Consider the following 21,712-nt stretch of genomic DNA (forward strand, 5'->3'; position numbering starts at 1 on the left):
TTACTAAATTTAATTAGAAATATTGCTTGAACTCTGTTAGAAATATGAATGGAATGTTCCCAAAACACCTGTATATTCATTTTTTGGAGCAGAATCACAGTGGTAGGCTGGAAGAATGTTTGAATTGCTGCTACTTTCCTTTCATACCTCTTCTCCGGAAGCATGTTTTAAAGAGTGGATTTTAAAATATATTTATCTAGCTCAGCTGTCTCCCCAGGGGAAATGTGATGGTTGGTCAGATTGTTACTGCAATGAGATACAGGAATTGAAACCCAACCCTCCCCTAACCTCAAAATAAAGAAGTATGACACAGTACACTAGTATCTTGGATCTCTTTTTCTTAAGTAAAGCTCTTTGGGTGGAGTGATAGGATGAGAACACAGGAAAGTTCAAAATCAGCATCTGCCTTTCCCTGGACAGAGTTAGGAGGTATCAGTGTTGGATGTTGCAGCCCATGTCAAAGGCTGGCGTGGTGGGGAAAAACTAAAACTCATCTCAGAGCCTATTCTTTAATATGAAAGCCCGAGATATGTCCTCTCTCCAAACGTGTAGGTCGTAGGATCAAGGCTTAAGTATACTTTATAGCATACCTGTTGCCACTGTTGGTCAGTGGATGCTTGTTGACTAAAGGAATTGTTCACTCAACAAACTGTAACTTATTATAAAAGCAACCAGTGAAAGCATATCTGGGTTTCTATAGCACATCATTTAATTGTAATATTTAGTTTTTTGAGTCACTGAAACCTAACGCATTATACATCACGAGCGGCTGAGATTTCTGAAGTCCTTTGAACCTCTTCTCTACCTGTTCCCACACAAAGATACTCCCTTAGATCAGGGGCCAGCACACCGCGACCCGTTTCTTCCTGCTGCATGTTTTGGTAAAGTTTTGTTGGACCACACCCACACACGTTTGTTTATGGATTATTTAGAGCTGTATTTCACTATAACTGTAGACCTAAGAGTTGATGCAGAGGCCATGTGGCCACAAAAACTATCATCTTTACTACCTGGCCCTTTACAGAAAACTCATGTCTTAAACATGGTGATCCTGAGTTAAAGACAATGTCTGACTATTATCAACAATGATGAAAACAAGGTTCAGAAAATAAATCACCCCAAATTCTGCAAGTAACAAAAGCTGAAGTAAAGGTTCCAGAGAGAAGCACACAATAAAGACGAAAGCCCTTCCTGACCCACCACTGAAGCCCGCTGGTCCACAGCAGTCTGCAGGGACAGGGGGTAAAGTTTCTTGTTTGAAAAAGAAAAATTTGCAGTTAATGCCATCTCATAATTCGTCACCACAAAGGGGGTCAAGTGTTGCCCAGCTGCCAAGATGATTCTGAGGCTCTGAGTTTTTCACTAACTTGAAGAAGTAATTCATCATAAGCAGATGTAAACAGGGACCATGCTGATGACTGAGTTCAGACTGACCACAACAGTTCTCTGCTTGTAGTCAAGACTTCTTAAATCTTACAGATTCTTTTTAAAGAACTTCTCCTGAAACTGTCACCCGAAGCATCACTGGCAATATCACTTTTTCTTAAAGTTAAGACTATTTCCCATAGGAAAAATCAAAAGCTTGGTTCATTTCCATTTCACAAGATTTCTTTTTATGTGATTTTAGCATTTTGAATTTTTTCTAAATTATCCAACTCAGGTTGGCTCCTAAAGAGTCTTTTTCGAACTATGCTGATATTGTTCTAAATGAATTTAAAAGCTAAATATCAACTTCAAATATCTGCTAGAAATGAAAATAAAGTGACAGAGCCATTACAGGAAGCATTAAACAATTCTTAAATTGATATACTTCACACAAACCATAATTGCTAAATTATAAATGAAAGCATAGTAATAAAAATATAAACATGCTTTTTTCCAATAGAATAATTGTGCAGAGAAAACGATTTCAATAATAAAATAAAAATGCACTGTAAAATAATCATAATTTTGATGCATTTTTACCTTATGGGAAATCGAGACTCGGGAATTAAGTGATTTTTTAAAATCACTGATGGTCTACATTGGTGTCTGTCACCTAGCGGCAGGACAAGCTGAATTCACAGATATTACTGGCATTTTAGTATCTTAACTGGCTGCTTACAGTCCAACCACCATGTGTTAGGCTTTCACCATTTATGACGTGAATGAACATCTACTTCCATATAATTTCTAGTTTTCTGTAAAGAGTGGACCACAAAATGCTATTGAGCAAATTAAATTTTAGAAAATGTGTGTGTGTGCGTGTGTTTGCAGCTTCAAGTCCCCCCTTAATGTTTGAGTTTTAAGAAAAGTTGGCTTTTTGTTTTCAGTCATATAGACCTGAAAACGACCTCCACTGCCAGCCCCAGACCCCACCCCTTGCCAAGGCTTCTTGGCTCAGGTAGAATAGTATTTTTTTTTATGCGTAAGTTTTTAAAAAAAATAATTCATCACTTAAAAAAACCTTTGTGAGGGCCGTAGTGATTATGTAACTTTAGAACTATTTTCATTCATTATTTAATTCATTCACATTTTCTTAGTTCTTGCTACATGCAAAGAAAATCAGACACTAGCATCTGCATGGAGGGTGACTTGAGAGGAAGAGAAGAGAACCTGAAGGCGGGGACACCATTTGGGCAACGATTACAAATATCTAGGTATTAAGAATCTGGAACAATGTGGTAACACTTGGGAGGAGATGGGAGACAGCCTGCAGAGAGTGTCAGGATCCCCGAGGGCCTTGCTTGGTTTCCATGACTACTAGCACATCTACAACATGGGACTCTTCAAGGCAGTCATCCCTGTAACCTTCAGACAGCATTGCAACTCTTTTCCCATATTCCATGCCATTTTTCCCCCTTTCTCTATCCCCTCATTTCCCTACCTACATTTTCTTCCATCCTCCTCTCTAACTAAATAAGCTTTAAACACAGTACTAATGGACACTGCTATGTTTGTAATGGTTTAATTTAGACGTTAATCTTTACTCAAAACCAGTCATCATGCTTCAGAGTTTGGCGCCCATTCTTCGCCTTTCAAAGAACCAGTTTGGTTTTATTGATATTTTTCTATTTTTTTAACCTTTATTTTATTTATTTCCTCTCTGATCTTTATTATGTCCTACCTTCTGCTGACTTTAGGGTTTTTTTGTTCTTTTTCTAATTATTTTAGGTGGTAGGTTAGGTTATTTGAGATTTATCTTGTTTTTTGAAGAAGGCCTGTATTGCTATGAACTTCCCTTTAAGAACTGCTTTTGCTGCATCCCATAGATTTTGTATGGTTGTGTTTTGATGTCCATTCTTAGAATTCACTTTCTTAAGCTAAAAAATGATTAGAACACATGTTGGGCACAAGCCATGTTGAAAGGTAGTAAGCAGTTACAAGAAATTAGTGCTCAAGTAAACAAGTGAGGAGATATAACCACTCTTTTTGAGAAGTATAGCACAGCAATGAAAGGATGGTGGACTAGAGAAAATTTTAGTTTTCACTTTCATTTCATTTTTTTTTAACAGTAAAAGCTGACTGTGTTCATAAGCAGAAGTGAAGGTGCCACAGAGAGGGAGACACTTGCAGAAATAATCAGGCAAGAGAATGACCCATTGTTAAATGAAGTTTCTTGAGAAGTCAGGAGAGTGTGGGAAAAGAAAAAATGGTAGAGGAATATCTTTGGACAAGTGCAAGGGTATCCAGGAGGGAAACAGACACCATTTCCCGTGAGCAAGAGGCAGAGGAGAAACCGCAGGTGAAGATGGAAAGGAGGTGGGGGCAGGGAAGGTTCAGCCCCTGGGCCTAGGGGCGTCTTACTATCTTCCCTGATATAACAGACAACAGGTAACTAAAGGGAAGGCAGGAAGGCACGGGGTTACGGTCTCACAGAGGCTGTAAATAATTGAAGAAAGCCACTGGGAGAATGAGATGGAAAATTAACCAAGCATGTATATCAGAATCGTGGAGCAGCCATGAGGTCCTCGGTGAGATGAGACAGCATGGATTTATGGTGGATGTTCTGGGACTCAGTTTGCTGAGCAGTCAGAGAGGTCCTACAAAGGGTAGCACAACCTCTCTGTCCCGAGATCACTAGGTCAGACTGGAGAAGGATGAGGAGGAGTGAAGGATTCTGGTGCATCAGAGAAGACGGTGTGAAGATAGTTGTCATAAAGTCTAGATGAACTGAGCAGGGAAGCTAGTGAAACCACCTCATGGTCATTGTATTATGAGAAAAGGATGGGTTTGAGAGACCAGAAGACACAGCGATGCAGAAGAACAGATGCTGAAAATAGGAGGAAATTGGACAAAGATTGTCCCTGTGTACAGTATGCATTCATCTCCCTCGTCGATGAATTTGTATCCCTTCTGTTGTATTTTTTCCATTGTCACAGAAAAAATAAAAAATATAGACTTATTTGGTGCTTGAGGTTCACAAGCAAATCCAATCCTGACTCACATCCTTGTTTTCCCCTCCAGTAAACTGGTGAAGTTCTCTGTTTACTCATGTGCAAAATGAGGTCAAAAATAACTCTTAGGGTGTCATGAGAATTAAATAAAAGAGTACATGTCTGGCATATAGCAGGCAATCTAATACTTGTTAATTTTATTATGGCTAATTTGTTAATTTTGTCATGGGATCATGGGATTAATACTATTGCTACTACTATTATTAATGTGGTTTTTCTATGTTACTGCTGCCAATGCACTGGGACTAACAGCTTTTAGCAGCTAGTTTGTGAAGTCAGTTAAAGCAAGTGCTTGTAAGGCCAAGGTCATGAATTCTGACAGCATCCAGGTGAGTTAGTTATGACACCTTTGAATCCCCAGGTTAGTCGAGTCAGAAACATGTCTCAAAGAAATCCTGGCATGGGAGTGTGTTTAGAGTAAACCTGGGATGGGATTCAGCTTCACTCTTCTGTATGTTGGGTGCTCTCATACAAGTTTTCAGACAGTTGAGAGGCCCGTGTACCACAAAAAAAACAACAACAAAAAAAGAAGAGCATGCAGGATGATTGTAGGGACTGAAATAGTGACTACTTATGGAGGACCAGCCCAAAATGTCGGTATTCTGGAACCTGGAAAGATGAGAGATGATGGGGGAGATGATCCTATGATAAGACATAACAGGTGAGTTACCATGTGGAGAATAGTGTACAATTCAGCATGTCTAAATTCATGGGTAAAACTCGTCTACCATAATTTAATATTGTAGGGTATAAGGCTTACCTCTTAAAGTATGAGTGTACTCATTTTGAGAGAAATAAAAAAAAAATACTAAGTCCTACATTTAACATCTTGGAGGGGAAAAAAAAAGTAAGGAAGGGTCATTACATGCCAATTGTCTTTAGATATATGACAGGCTATTGTGTGAAAGGGCAGCTGGTCTTATTCTGAACCATAACTGGATCCAGGGAGTACAAGTTAAAGAATATATACATTGATATATACAGAACTTTCCAAAGATGAACTGAGCTTGCCCAGGAGGGTGTGGATTTCCCACCATGGAAGGTACTCAAGCAACAAATGTTAAGTTGTGTGATTACATGGCAGGCATAGTGTAAAGGAATTCAAGCAAGGAATTCATGTACTTAAACTACATGACCTAAAATTTCTAGTGTTGCGAGTCTGTTTTCCTTCCTTTCCAACAGACCGATCTCCCTGCTCCACCCCCTGAAATTTCTTTGTCAGCATTTCCCCTCTGCTTATCCTGGGAGTTTTGTACTTAACCCTTTGATTTTTCCATTCTACGCTGACTGCTCCAGGGAGGCCATCCTGGACCACAAGTTCAAGCATTGCTCCTAGACTTGTGATTTTAAAATATTCATCTCCAAAATCAACCGTTGCCCCTCCAACAGCAAGAAACCTCAGCCGGTTCTTACTGGTTCCTGCATCTCACCATCTCCAAAATAGCCTCTCTTCCCAAAGAGGCCATTCCATCAACATCAACATCCCGCTCTATTGCTTGCCTTTGTTTTGAGCCTTTCAGGTACTTCGTACTCTAAATTCAAATGATCAATATGCCAAAAATTTTTCTCCCTTAGTGTTTTGGTTTTTTAAAATTATTTTCCTCTTTTCATCCTCACTGCCATTGCTCTGGTAGTTCTGAATTGTCACCAGATACACAAACTGTCTTAAAGCCTTTGCTCCTTCCAAATCATTCTTTAAACATACAGTTATTCAGATCCTCTTAAAATACTGCCATTCTTCAAGAACCCTATAATCAATCAAATAAAATCCAAATTACTTCACCTGGTTTTCAGCTGACCTTCCATAATTTGGATTTACCTTACCCATCCTGCTGTATTTCCTCTTAATCCCTAACACACAGGCATAGCAGCGTGCTACAGAATTTACCAGCTGAGAAGCTATGAGTTTTGCCACGAATAACTTACCACTGTGCCAAGATCTTGATTCCTCTCCATCTAGAGGGCATTTTAAGGGTCTGGGTGTGTTGCCCATTAATCCCAGTTAACTCACAAATGTTATCATGTTCTGCGCATGTCATGATGTAGAAAGTGTTGGGAAACACTGGTGTGGTTTTTAATAGTACAATCACCATTAGAACCCTAGTTCTGCCGGTACATGTCTGTTACCTCACTTAATCGCTGGTATTTTCAAGTTCCTCACCAATAAAATAGGAAAATAGCAGTGTCTACTTCATAGGATTGTTTATAAGAATTAAGTTAATTAAGTGTCAACTGTTAAATACTGTTTTTTAAAAATTAGTGCTCAGATGTTTATTTCCTCAGCCTACTGCGTTCTGTGACTGTGCTTCTGGGAATTTTCTCAAATATGATCCCAAACCCCTGAGACCCTATTTTTTTTTTTTTTTTGCAGTACGCGGGCCTCTCATTGTTGTGGCCTCTCCCATTGCGGACCACAGGCTCCGGATGCGCAGGCTCAGCGGCCATGGCTCACGGGCCCAGCCGCTCCACGGCATGTGGGATCCTCCCGGACCAGGGCACGAACCCGTGTCCCCTGCATCGGCAGGCAGACTCTCAACTACTGCGCCACCAGGGAAGCCCGAGATCCTATTTCTTGATCACACTTCATTTAAATTTAAGCTGCCCTAAGACTCACATCCTTCATGAAATAGACTCTAGATCTTCTTTCCCTACAGCGTTTGAGGTGTCACTGTTCTTAGCACAGATACAGATCCGGTCTTTGCTGTCTGTTGTTTCATCTATGCAAGTTCTGCTATTATGAGCTGAATAAATTCTTGTTTATTAATTTTGAGGGTCAGGATCTTCTTTGTATGGAAAGAATAGCAGGATATTAAGAGTAATTTAAGTGATGAGAGTGTTAAAAAGTCAAGGTGAAGATGGCTGATTCCCAGACCGCAAAAGGATTGGGAATGCTATACTTTAAACTATCGTTTAAGCATGTACAGACCAAAAGAGATAGCCGAGGTTAGTGAGATGATTTATCAATTCTCAGAAGATGTTACCAACTACCAGTGTTTTGTTTATGTTTCGGGAAAACTCACTTATAATGAAAGTGAGAGATGTATGACCCTTACAAGTACCATGCACTCTTTATTTGCATTTGAGGAACTAAACTGAGGTGTACCAGTTTTACACCCTGTCTGAGCATCAGAGGAAGTCAAGCAAACCGATCTGCTGTAGAAAGGAGAAGTAACTCTTATTTAATAAACAGAGAAGATAGGCAGTATTTAATATTAGTCTTAACGGCAGCTGTTTCCAGCAACTCTTATTGATATGGAGCCAGAATATATCTTTAGAATTAAAAGAAAAAGGCCTTGCAAACCAGGTTTCTAAGATTTCCCTACAGAGATGAAGATAAGTATTATGAGCTACCATTCAGCCTGAGATTTAAAATATTCTAAAAACTTCTATTAAAGGTACAATTATGACATAGGAATAAAAATATTTTGTAGAGAGCTGATACAATTTTTATAATCGTAAGATGGGTCATTCTGAATCTACAATCTTTTTCTACAGATGAGTGACAGCTCTTTACACACAAGTGACTTTTTAAAGTGTTTTGTTTTCTCAGAGGAATATTTTCAACTCGAAAAACCTGGTATATACCACGACTTCCTGAGTTTGATTTCATGCCCTAATTTGTCACCACTGACTTGGTCAAAACCTCAGACCATCTGCACAGAGCTGCAGGGAAGGATCAACAACAAAGGCAGAAACATAGCAATGTCCCTGGTTCCTCACTGGGCCCTGGAGCAAATCCAAAGTCACAGCTCATCAGCTGTGTCTTCTTCCCATCGGATACCACACGAGGGAAAACAGTGGAGAACATAGTGATCACTTGTGCCAATGATGGAAGCAGAGGAAGCCAAGGCTTATTTGAGTTCACAGGTACTTGGGTTAGGTGAGCTGCAGTGGCTTGGTAAGATGCTATCTGAATTGCTCCCCCTGCAGCCCTATCACCTCTGGTGATGGCTCGAACCTATTGATCCCAGGAGTTTAAACCCTGATTGGGATCGAAGGTTGTCATAAGAACTCCCCTATTAGTGGCTAGCCTAGTGATTCAATCTCATAGTAGCCTAGGTCCTCTTGGAGGGCTTTCTGAGACGTCTCCGTGGGCGCATGGAGTACGTGAGATTTCTTCCCGTGTATTGGCATGTGTAGCCCCAGGTGTCCCAGCCCCAAGTGTACCCAACAACAGGATAGATCTTCCTCATTAGTCTTAGTATCAGCTCAGATGGTCCAAATCCTCCAGGTCAGGAGAGATCAAACGATGGGTTGTGCCCTATGGGATAACCCCTCCTTTGTTAGCCATCACCTTGCTTTCCCATCCACACTCTGTTGGTGGGTTCAGACAGAGCACGGTCTACTTCTGAGTAGAGAAATGGATTTTCCCCAATGGTGCTTACCTTTCAGATCCTACCTTATAATTTTGGTGACATATAGATGAGTTAATAGATAATAAACACTGAATAATTATCCTGAGGTAATGATTCTCTCTACACTCTCACACATCACCAACATTCATTTTATGTCAGCTTTGAGACCTTTCTGCGTGTGTTCGTAAGATGGACAAAACTGAACTAGAGACATTTCTAAGCAGGAATTCTTAAAGTTGTTAGGCTCAGGGCTTCCCTGGTGGCACAGTGGTTAAGAATCCTCCTGCCAATGCAGGGGACACGGGTTCGAGCCCTGGTCCGAGAACATCCCACATGCAGCAGAGCAACTGAGCCTGTGTGCCACAACTACTGAGCCTGTGCTATAGAGCCCGTGAGCTGCAAGTACTGAGCCCATGTGCTGCAACTACTGAAGCCCGCATGCCTAGAGCCCATGCTCCGCAACACAAGACGCCACCACGATGAGAAGCCCGCACACCGCAATGAAGAACAGTCCCCACTCGGCTGCAACGAAGAGAAAGCCTGCGCGCAGCAACGGAGACCCAACACAGCCAAAAATAAATAAATAAATTTATTAAAAAAAAAAGTTGTTAGGCTGTTTTTATTAGCTGCATGCGTTGAAGGGAAAAGGAAAAACAAAAGGACAGATAACACACACTCATTTGCTTTCTGTGTAGATATAAGCAAAGAAATATATTTGGTCAGATGCAGAATAGGGCTTTTGTACATGCATAATAACAGAGCTATCAGAAAACTTATCATTATAACTTTTTAGTCCTTTTACTTTTCTGCCTGTGGCAGAGATTCTTAATTCAAATTGATTTTGTGATACCGCTTTTTCTGATTGCTTAGTGTTTGAATCCTCATAACCTCATCCTCAACCATGACTTCTTTCTGTTTTTGTCTATTCATTAATCTTATCTGGTGGAGCATTACTTCAAAGGAAGTCTCAAGGTGCCATGCATAACTGACAAACAAGGTATTTACAGATAACCAAGAATGCACTGAATGAATTAAAAATATGATTCTGCATATAAATTCTCCTACATAGGCAAGCGAGTGTCTTGGCAAAATACTGATGTCTTATAGTAGCTCCAGCCACCCTGAGTGAACTGATTCACTTTTGATTCATTTATTCACGTATTCCTTTATTTGTTTATTTATTCATGTAATCATTCTCTCACCAAATAATCTGTTGCATGTGTGCAAGGTTATACGAGGTGGTGAGATAAATGCAAAGATGAGTAAGTCTCAGTCTCTGTCCTTCAAGGAGCTTATACTTTGACACTTTATACACTGGACACCTGCACAACTAGCTGGAATCCAAGTCACCGTGTGACGTATGCCATATCAAATGCTGTGCAAGGCGGGGAAAGAAAATGTGTAGATTGGGGTGGGGGGAGGGTGGTTACAGCCTAATGGAAGATGTTTATAGGAAGTGGAATTGGGGCCTGGGGAGAATTTTTGGCAGATGGAGATGGAAGTTGGTAGAATATTCCAGACATAGAAGATCCTTTCAGTGAATGCCTAGAAGTAGGAATCACTAGGTAATCGGGTCAAGTATGAGGCTAAGTTTGAAAGGAACATGAAAGTTTGGGTAGGATTGCATTGGGATGTCATGCTGACAAATTAAGATTGTGGAGAGCCTAAAATACATTTCCTTCATCCAGCACCAACATTTACACACACACACACACACACAGGCATGCACATAAAAAGTTTTAACTATCAATATATTCAGTTGGAGGGGGAACTCAATAAAGAATCGGATTAAGAAAGAAAATTATTAGAAAGATTAATCTGCCTGTGTAACCTCAGAGATTAGACAGAAAAAGAAGAGGATATTACAATCATCAAAATCAACAGTAATAAGAACATGCACTAGTGTAATAGTCGTGACAATGAAAAAAGATAACAGGAGATACTGAATAAGTAAAGTTGGTGGGATGTAGACACGAACTTGGGAAGAGGAACAGGGATGAGCCGTGAGAGGAAAGGACTGACTACATTGACTTCAGGGTTTTAATTAAAACTATGATACAGAGAATGGATCAAAAACAAGATCCTCCTGTACAGCACAGAGAACTATGTTCAGTGTCCTGTGATAAACCATAATGGAAAAGACCATGAAAAAGAATATGCATAACTGAGTCACTGTGCTGTACACCTGAAACTAACACAACACTGTAAGTCAACTCCACTCCAATAAAATAAAGAAAAAAGCTTCTCCGGACAGAGGCTCAAGATTAACCGACTTACAGGGCCTCTGAGCATTTGTGTGTCACCACAAGCACCACCTGGAAATGATAATGTTCATAATTTAATTTTTAACTTAGTTACACTGTATGGGGAGGGTCATTTTGAAAAGCAGAAGGAAGTAGTTCCACACATTCTCATAGATGCAATTTTCTTGGATTTGAGATATTTCAATGAATAAACATATTCGAAAGATGTTTTTCCACATAGCAACAGAATTACCTATGACAAATAATTATTTCAAATAACAAGCCTATTTGAAATAGACTTTTTTCCAATTAGCAGTAGAACAGCCAAGAGGTTTCTAAATATTAAGCCCAGAATTTTACCTTCTCTCTTCTCTGTGCATTAAAGAAAAAGACACATTCTGCACTGATATCAAGAAACTGGAGGAGAATATTACTGTTGCTCATATTATAGGTCAGCTATAAATCATCAGAAACCAAAACAAACTGGGAATTCATCATGAGAGTCATCTCCTCTTTATTTTATTTATCTTGCATTATGTATGGTGCAACACCATGCTTGAGGTTTTCATTTTGCACTTTTCACTTCTGTAGTTTGTGCATGAAAAAGAAATGTTCTACTTTACCTTTCATTAAACCCCATGTTGAAGTTATACATTTAAAATTTTTTAATTGTTTCTATCTTCACATAAAGACAGCTGCTTCAAAGACATAACAATAAGGCAGAGATAGCAGGAAAGAGATATGTTACTGCTTTTTATTTTCAAGTTATATTTTAATTTTCAAATAGCATCTTAAGGTGTATGTTCTCTAAGGAAGTACATAGTGAATATAAACTGCTAGTAGCTTCAGTTTGATTTCATACAAATAGTATTTTACTTGAGTCTAACTATAACAGCTTTAACTATTATAGAAGATTACATATCTATTGTATATATACCCACATATACATGTTATAAACGTAAATGTATGTTTCAGTCCATAAGGAATATTCACATTATATCAATGAACCACACTGATGCAGGGTTTGCTGATCTCCACGCTCGATCCCTTAATGGCATCTGACAAAAAGTAAGGGAATTAAACAGCTGCAAAGGGAACAAAAGGCGTCTGCCTTATCGCTGCAACATATCATCGTGATAACTACAGGAAAATTAATCTGCAGCTAACTAACCACTGGCAAAGGTATGAAGAAGCTACATAAGCTAAACTCATTTGTGAGCCTTGTTTCTGCACAGAGTAGAATTTGGGCTAAGATATCTCCCAAGGGATGCTGAAGGCTGTGGCTTCATAGGTGGGAATTCGGGACGAATGCTCTTTTAGCTGAGTGGCCTCAACCTGTGGTTACACTTTGTCACGTTGGTTCACTGTGGGGAAGGTGAGTAGGGGTGGTGAGGAAGAAGAAACATATTCTCTTTTTATCCTATTCTTCAAAGGCTCTTCCTAAGCGAATCTAAGATGATTTTACCTCAGCCTTTTCTCTTCTTCACAAATGATATATTGTATAGACCATGCAAAATGATCAAAAATATATAAGCCATGAATTTTACGATACCTCACTGTATTTCTTATAAAATCAATAGGCTCTTGCAATGGCACATTTTAAGACTAAAATAAAATGTAAATGGAACACAACAAAGTAAAACCAAGCATGGTATCATTTTAAAAATCATCCTTGCAACAATGTGCAAGTTATTACATACCATCATGGGAAAGTGAAGTGGTTACACAAGAGAGGATTGATCTTGAGCTATTTCTCAAGAAAAAGTGCAGGCTGCCAGTGGACACGGACATTTGCTCCTTTGACATTCTTTTTCCCACAAATTCTGAGTATCTAGGGAGCTCTGGAGCTGGAGAAGCCTCCTTTTAAGTGCTCATCTTAAGGTAGCTCTCTAGTTTCTTGACAGGGCCCTAACTCTGTCTTCTGCCAAGCCTTGATTGTCAAAGAAAGTGGCACACGTTGCTTACATGCAGGTAGCCAAGGATGCCATCCACTATGTTGAAATGTTCTCATTATAAGGAAAGAAGTTTTGCTCATTCTTTACTAGCAAAAGCTGGGTTGCATCTGAACGCTCGATTTGCTTTTCTGTGAATCCTGTTTCTTTCTTTGCTTTGACCACTGTGCCTCTGAAAATTAAACTTGTAGTAAATCTCCATATATGCGTTTTTGTGGATTTAGTAGTTTTCTACCCTTCTTTTCATGTGTCCTGATTTTCTCAATTTCCTATTTTATCTGTTTTGAGTGTGTGTGTGTACACACACACACACACACATATACACATGCATACCTATATATACACACACATATATATACGTGAAAAAGGGGTCAAATAATTTAAAAAGGACATAGAAAATTTTCAAATACAAACATGTATCATCATCTCCTTTACCTGCTTTGTGTTTTGCTGTCTCTTATGCATGACTTGCACTGGGATCCTTTTCCGTACCCTCCCCAGCACACTATGCTCAACCCATGGGGGCATGAACACACTCTATTACAATTGTCTGTTTTCTCCTCTGCAGCCTCTGCTCCAGCGGTTCCCAAACATAAGCCTGCATCAGACTCACACAGAGGGCCGGGGCCAGTTAAACTAGGGGCTGGGCCCCCCTCCCAGAGCTTCTGATTCAGTATGTCTAAGTTGGGTCCCAATGGTTTGCATGTCGAACAAATTCCCACTTGATTCTGATGCTATGGGTGCAGGGACTATCTTTGGGAACCATGGATTTAGCTGGGTTTCATTTCCTATCCTGTCATTTTTAAGTGAATTGCAACTAGATGAGAAATTTGAGGTTTCATCAAAGATGAAAACTGTGAAAGACAATTGTATTTTTTATTTCCTCCAATCAAGTTGTCACGTTTGGGAACCCCTGTCCCAAACGGTTTCAGGAGCCAAGAGGAAATTATTTGTACCCGTCGTTCACCCCAGGGTCCATTCTACTGAGTCCAGATCACAGACGTACCACCAAGTGGGCTGCTACCCGAACTATGATTCTTATGACACATGTGTCTTCTGGGGGTCAATTTGTTCACCCAAGATTGAGCTGGAAATCAGTGATTCTCAGCCCTAACTGTGCATGAGAATCATCTAGGATGCTTTTATAGATGTGCCTGTGCTGAGACATCGCTTCCAGAGGGATCTGGATGAAGCCCTGGCAGCAACATTTTTTTTTTTTTTTTTAATTTCCCAGGTGAATCTAATGTGCAGGCCAGACTGAGAGCCACTGGGTGAGGTGAGCTCTCTAGGTCTTTCCAGCTCCACCTGGTAGGATTTTGAGGCTTTCAAGTGCTGAATGGAACCACGACTTCTCAACCATGGGACATTTTGACAGTGTATATGACTTCTATTCCATTCTAGTTATTATTTTTTCTTTCTTTCCTCCTCCTTAATTTTTCCCCTTGGTACTGGCTGAGAGTGTGGCAAAACACCTTAGTTAACACCCTCGGAGAGCTGTGAGCTAGCCTGAACCCCAAAATCCCTAAAATAAAGACACCAGAATTTGTTAAGGTGAGGCTCAGAGGGCCAAACAAGAACAAAGTGGTGCAACTTCGGCAGAAAAGAGGGAGGTTTTGATTATTATTTATTAGATAACCATGAAGGAAAGAGGAAAGGTTTTAGTCTAATGTCTAAAGTAAAGGCCATCTCCAAGAAGCTACCCTAACCCAGGACTCCGGGATTATGGCATCTTCAGTCTGCAAAAACATGCAAGTGAGTGGAGGGGAACCAAGAGTCCTCTGGAACAGAGGCGGGAGGAAGGTCATGGTGCTGAGTTTGAGACGCTCAGAGGCCTATGGCTCTCTTCCTTTATTTTATATATATATTTATTTTTTCCTTTTGCTTTTTTTGTGAGTGTGTATGCTTCTTTGTGTGATTTTGTCTGTATAGCTTTGCTTTTACCATTTGTCCTAGGGTTCTGTCTGGCTGGTTTTTTTTTTTTTTTGTATACTTTATAGTGCTTGTTATCATTGGTGGACTTGTTTTTTTGGTTTCGTTGCTCTCTTCTTTCCTTTCTTTTTAATTATTTTTAATAATCTTGTCTTTTTATTTTAATAACTTTATTTTCTCTCTTCCTTCCTTCCTTCCTCCCTCCCTCCCACCCTCCCTCCTCTCTCTCTCTCTCTCTCTCTCTTTCTCCCTTTTCTTCTAAGCCATGTGGTGGACAGAGTCTTTGTGCTTCAGCCAGGTGTCAGGCCTGTGCCTCTGATGGGGGAGAGCTGAGTTCAGGACATTGATCCACCACAGTCCTCCAAGCTCCATGTAATATCAAACAGCAAAAGCTCTCCCAGAGATCTCTATCTCAACGCTAAGATCCAGTTCCACTCAATGACCAGCAAGCTGCAGTGCTGGACACCCCATGCCAAACAACTAGCAAGACAGGAACACAGCCCCACCCATTAGCAGAGAGGCTGCCTAAAATCATAATAAGGTCACAGGCAACCAAAAACACACTACCGGAGGCAGTTCTGCCCACCAGAAAGTCAAGATCCAACCTTATCCACCAGAACACAGGCACCAGTCCCCTCCACCAGGAAGCCTACACAACCCACTGAACCAACCTTAGCCACTGGGGGCAGACACCAAAACAACGGGAACTACGAACCTGCAGCCTGCAAACAGGAGACCCCAAACACAGTAAGTTAAGCAAATGAGAAGACAGAGACACACAGCAGATGAAAGAGCAAGGCAAAAACCCACCAGACCTAACAAATGAAGAGGAGATAGGCAGTCTACCTGAAAAAGAATTCAGAGTAATGATAGTAAAGATGATCCAAAATCTTGGAAATAGAATGGAGGAAATACAAGAAACATTTCACAAGGGCCTAGAAAAATTAAAGAGCAATCAAACAATGATGAACAACACAATAAATGAAATCTAAAATTCTCTAGAAGGAATCAATAGCAGAATAACTGAGGCAGAAGAATGGATAAGTGAGCTGGAAGATAAAATAGGGGAAATAAGTACCACAGGGCAGAAAAAAGAATGAAAAGAATTGAGGACAGTCTCAGAGACCTCTGGGACAACATTAAATGCACCAACATTCGAATTACAGGGGTCCCAGAAGAAGAAAAGAAAAGGACTGAGAAAATATTTGAAGAGATTATATAGTTGAAAATTTCCCTAATATGGGAAGGAAATAGTCAATCAAGTCCAGGAAGCACACAGAGTCCCATACAGGATAAATCCAAGGAGAAACACGCCAAGACACATATTAATCAAACTGTCAAAAATTAAATACAAAGAAAAAATATTGAAAACAGCAAGAGAAAAACAACACACAAGGGAATCCCCATAAGGTTAACGGCTGATCTTTCAGCAGAAACTCTGCAAGCCAGAAGGGAGTGGCAGGACATATTTAAACTGATGAAAGGGAAAAACCTACAACCAAGATTACTCTACCCAGCAAGGATCTCATTCAGATTCAATGGAGAAATTAATACCTTTACAGACAAGCAAAAGCTAACAGAATTCACACCAGCGAACCAGCTTTACAACAGATGCTAAAGGAATTTCTCTAGGCAGGAAACACAAGAGAAGGAAAAGACCTACCAAAACAAACCCAAAACAATTAAGAAAATGGTAATAGGAACATACATATCGATAATTACCTTGAATGTAAATGGATTAAATGCTCCAACCAAAAGACAGACTGGCTGAATGGATACAAAACCAAGACCTGTATATATGCTGTCTATAAGAGACCCACTTCAGACCTAGGGACACATACAGACTGAAAGTGAGGGGATGGAAAAAGATATTACATGCAAATGGAAATCAAAAGAAAGCCTGAGTAGCAATTCTCATATCAGACAACATAGCCTTAAAATAAAGAATATTACAAGAGACAAAGAAGGACACTACACAATGATCAAGGGATAAATCCAAGAAGAAGATATAATTGTAAATATTTATGCACCCAACATAGGAGCACCTCAATACATAGGCAAATGCTAACAGCCATAAAAGGGGAAATCGAAAGTAACACAATCATAGTAGGGGAATTTAACTCCCCACTTTCACCAATGGACAGATCATGCAAAATGAAAATAAATAAGGAAATACAAGCTGTAAATGATACATTAAACAAGATGGACTTCTCTGATATTTGCAGGACAATGCATCCAGAAATAACAGAATACACTTTCTTCTCAAGTGCTTATGGAACATTCTCCAGGATAGATCATATCTTAGGTCACAAATCAAGCACTGGTAAATTTAAGAAAATTGAAATCGTATCAAGTATCTTTCCAACAACAACGCTATGAGACTAGATATCAATTACAGGTTAAAAACTGTAAAAAATACAACTACATGGAGGTTAAACAACACACTAATAAAAACCAAGAGATAACTGAAGAAATCAGAGGAAATAAAAAATACCTAGAAACAAATGACAATGAAAACATGACAACCCAAAACCTATGGCATTCAGCAAAAGCAGTGCTAGGAGGGAAGTTTATAGTAATACAGTCCTACCTCAAGAAACAAGAAAAATCTCACACAAACAACCTAACCTTACAGCTAAAGCAATTAGAAAGAAGAACAAAAAACCCCCGAAAGTTAGCAGAAGGAAAGAAATCATAAAGATCACATCAGAAATAAATGAAAAAGTAATGAAGGAAACAATAGCAAAGACCAATAAAACTAAAGGCTGGTTCTCTGAGAAGATAAACAAAATTGATAAACCATTAGCCAGACTCATCAAGAAAAAAAAGGGAGAAGACTCAAATCAACAGAATGAGAAATGAAAATGGAGAAGTAACAACTGACACTGCAGAAATACAAAGGATCATGAGAGATTACTACCAGTAACTCTAATGCCAATAAAATGGACAACCTGGAAGAAATGGACAAATTCTTAGAAAAGCACAACCTTCTGAGACTGAATCAGGAAGAAATAGAAAATATAAACAGACCAATCACAAACACTGAAATTGAGACTGTGGTTAAAGTCTTCCAACAAACAAAAGCCCAGGACCAGATGGCTTCACAGGCGAATTCTATCAAACATTTAGAGAAGAGCTAACACCTATCTTTCTTAAACTCTTTCAAAATATAGCAGAGGGAGGAACACTCCCAAACTCATTCTACGAGGCCACCATCACCCTGAAACCAAAACCAGGCAAAGATGTCACAAAGAAAGAAAACTACTGACCAATATCACTGATGAACAGAGAGGCAAAAATCCTCAACAAAATACTAGCAAACAGAATCCAGCAGCACATTAAAAGGATCATACAGTGTGATCAAGATTCTTCAGTATATGCAAATCAAACAATGTGCTACACCATATTAACAAACTGGAGGAGAAAAACCACATGATCATCTCAATAGATGCAGAAAAAAAAAAACTTTTGACAAAATTCAACACCCATTTTGATACAAACCCTCCAGAAAGTAGGCATAGAGGGAACTTGTCTCAACATAATAAAGGCCATACATGACAAACCCACAGCCAACATCGTTCTCAATGGTGAAAAACTGAAACCATTTCCTCTAAGATCAGGAACAAGACAAGGTTGCCCACTCTCACCACTCTTATTCAACATAGTTTTGGAAGTTTTAGCCGCAGCAGTCAGAGAAGAAAAAGAAACAAATGGAATCCAAATTGGAAAAAAAGAAGTAAAGTTGTCATTGTTTGCAGATGACATGATACTAGACATACAGAATCTTAAAGATGCTACCAGAAAACTACTAGAGCTAATCAATGAATTTGGTAAAGTAGCAGGATACAAAATAAATGCACAGAAATCTCTGGCATTCCTATACACTAATGATGAAAAATCTGAAAGAGAAATTAAGGAAACACTCCCATTTACCATTGCAACCAAAGGAATAAAATGCCTAGGAATAAACCTACCTAAGGAGACAAAAGACCTGTATGCAGAAAACTATAAGACACTGATGAAAGAAATTAAAGATGATTCAAACAGATGGAGAGATATACCATGTTCTTGGATTGGAAGAATCAACACTGTGAAAATGACTCTACTACCCAAAGCAATCTACAGATTCAATGCAATCCCTATGAAACCACCAACGGCATTTTTCACAGAACTAGAACAAAAAAATTCACAATTTGGATGGAAACACAAAAGACCCTGAATAGCCAAAGCAAACTTGAGAAAGAAAAACAGAGCTGGAAGAATTAGCCTGTCTTCAGACTATACTACAAAGCTACAGTAATGAAGACAGTATGGTACTGGCACAAAAACAGAAATATAGATCAATGGAACAGGATAGAAAGCCCAGAGATAAACCCACACACATGTGGTCACCTTACTTTTGATACAGGAGGCAAGAATATACAATGGAGAAAAGACAGCCTCTTCAATAAGTGGTGCTGGGAAAACTGGACAGCTACATGTAAAAGAATGAAATAAGATCACTTCCTAACACCATACACAAAACTAAACTTCAAATGGATTAAAGACCTAAATGTAAGGGCAGACACTATAAAACTCTTAGAGGAAAACATAGGCAGAACACTCTATGACATAAATCACAGCAAGATCTTTTTTTGACCCACCTCCTAGAGAACTGGAAATAAAAACAAAAATAAACAAATGGGGCCTAATGAAACTTCAAAGTTTTGCATAGCAAAGGAAAACATAAACAAGACAAAAGGACAACCCTCAGAATAGGAGAAAATATTTGCAAATGAAAAAACTGAAAAAGGATTAATCTCTCAAATTTACAAGCAGCCCATGCAGCTCAATATCAAAAAAACAACCCATCCAAAAATGGGCAGAAGACCTAAATAGACATTTCTCCAAAGAAGCTATACAGATTGCCAAAAAACACATGAAAGAATGTGCAACATCACTAATCATTAGAGAAATGCAAATCAAAACTACAATGAGGTATCACCTCACACTGGTCAGAATGGCCATCATCAAAAAATCTACAAACAATAAATGTTGGAGAGGATGTAGAGAAAAGGGAACCCTCTTGCACTGTTGGTGGGAATGTAAATTGATACAGCCACTATGGAGAACAGTATGGAGGTTCCTTAAAAAACTAAAAATAGAACTACCATACGACCCAGCAATCCCAGTACTGGGCACATACCCTGAGAAAACCATAATTCAAAAAGAGTCACATCCCCCCCTGCAGCAGCCCCTCCAACCCTCATTCTTTAAGCTGAAATCCTACCACTGGGGTAGAGGTCTGGGAATAGGCATCTCAGAACACCTGTGCCACCCAGAGTCCACGGTGGGGCAGAGGTCAGCGTGCTCGTGAAGGACGGGGCTCAATGCCTCCAGCACAATGCTGCCACCGCCACCGTCCAGTCCTGGCCATGTGACAGCCCACAGCTGACTGGGCAGCAGGCCTGGGTTGGCTGGCTCAACTCCAGCCAAGGCTGCCTGCATACATTTCTCTGGACATCCTACAGCTAATTTTGTTACAACTGCACAGTGGCTGCTGCCATTTTGTATTAAACATTTCGTGAAGCAAAAGAAAGAAAAAATAGAGTCACATACCACAATGTTCACTGCAGCTCTATTTACAATAGCCAGGACATGGAAGCAAGCTAAGTGTCCATCGACAGATGAATGGATAAAGAAGAAATGGCACATATATGCAATGGAATATTACTCAGCCATAAAAAGAAACGAAATTGGGTTATTTGTAGTGAGGTGGATGGACCTAGAGACTGTCATACAGAGTGAAGTAAGTCAGAAAGATAAAAACAAACACCATATGCTAACACGTATATATGGAATCTAAAAAAAAAAAAAAAGGTTCTAATGCACCCAAGGGCAGGACAGGAATAAAGACACAGACGTAGAGAATGACTTGAGGACACGGGGAGGGGAGGGTAAGCTGGGATGAAGTGAGAGAATAGCATTGACATATATACACTAGCAAATGTAAAATAGATAGCTAGTGGGAAGCAGCCACATAGCTGCTTCCCACAGGGAGATCAGCTCAGTGGTTTGTGACCACCTAGAGGGGTGGGACAGGGAGGGTGGGAGGGAGGTACAAGAGGGAGGGGATATGGGGATATATGTACACATATACCTGATTCACTTTGTTATACAGCAGAAACTAACACACCATTTTAAAGCAATTATACTCTAATGAAGATGTCTAAAAAAAAAAGGAGAGAGGGTGTTTTTCTTTTTCGCATATTGCCAAACAGATATAAGTTCATTAGAGAAGGGTTATAGTTCAAAATAACTGTAATCCTGAACACATATTGCTCTTAAATTAGAAGTAGATAAACTTGATCTAATCGCTATTCCTTCTCACTCAGTATTTTGCACTTTGCTGTGACTGGGCATTTAACAATCTTGGAAATTACCAAAGAAAAGATAAATGTAGCACAGTATAAAGAGCTTTGTAATATGTAGACATTGACTTTTACCTCTGAAGGAGATTTGTACTTCTATGTACCTTTGCCTGAAGCTTTCTGAGGTTGGAAAATTCCTGCTTGATTCAAATCTACTTTAAGACGTTTTTATAAGCAGAAAAAATTCTGGTTTTTTTCCTTTCTAAATGTACTACTTGTTACATCATTTGTCTACAGAATACATATTCTTTCCAAAAATCAGAGTTACTTGGTTAGCCAAATTAGAAGGTAATGAATCAACCCACTTGGTTTTGGTCATGTAAGATAATTTAACAGTCAAGACAATCAGTATTATTGATGACACTGTCATTTCATTCCTGGAAAGAT

At 39.4% G+C, this 21,712-nt stretch overlaps 1 protein-coding gene across 3 annotated transcripts in view; it reads right to left on the reverse strand.

Annotated features, from left to right (window-relative positions):
- Positions 1 to 21,712, reverse strand: part of MARCHF1 (membrane associated ring-CH-type finger 1) — an 835,479-nt gene that overhangs the window by 53,503 nt on the left and 760,264 nt on the right. The gene's annotated exons all lie outside the window — the stretch shown is intronic.

Source organism: Orcinus orca, chromosome 4 (genome assembly GCF_937001465.1).
Source record: "Orcinus orca chromosome 4, mOrcOrc1.1, whole genome shotgun sequence".
NCBI classification, from domain to species: Eukaryota; Metazoa; Chordata; class Mammalia; order Artiodactyla; family Delphinidae; genus Orcinus; species Orcinus orca.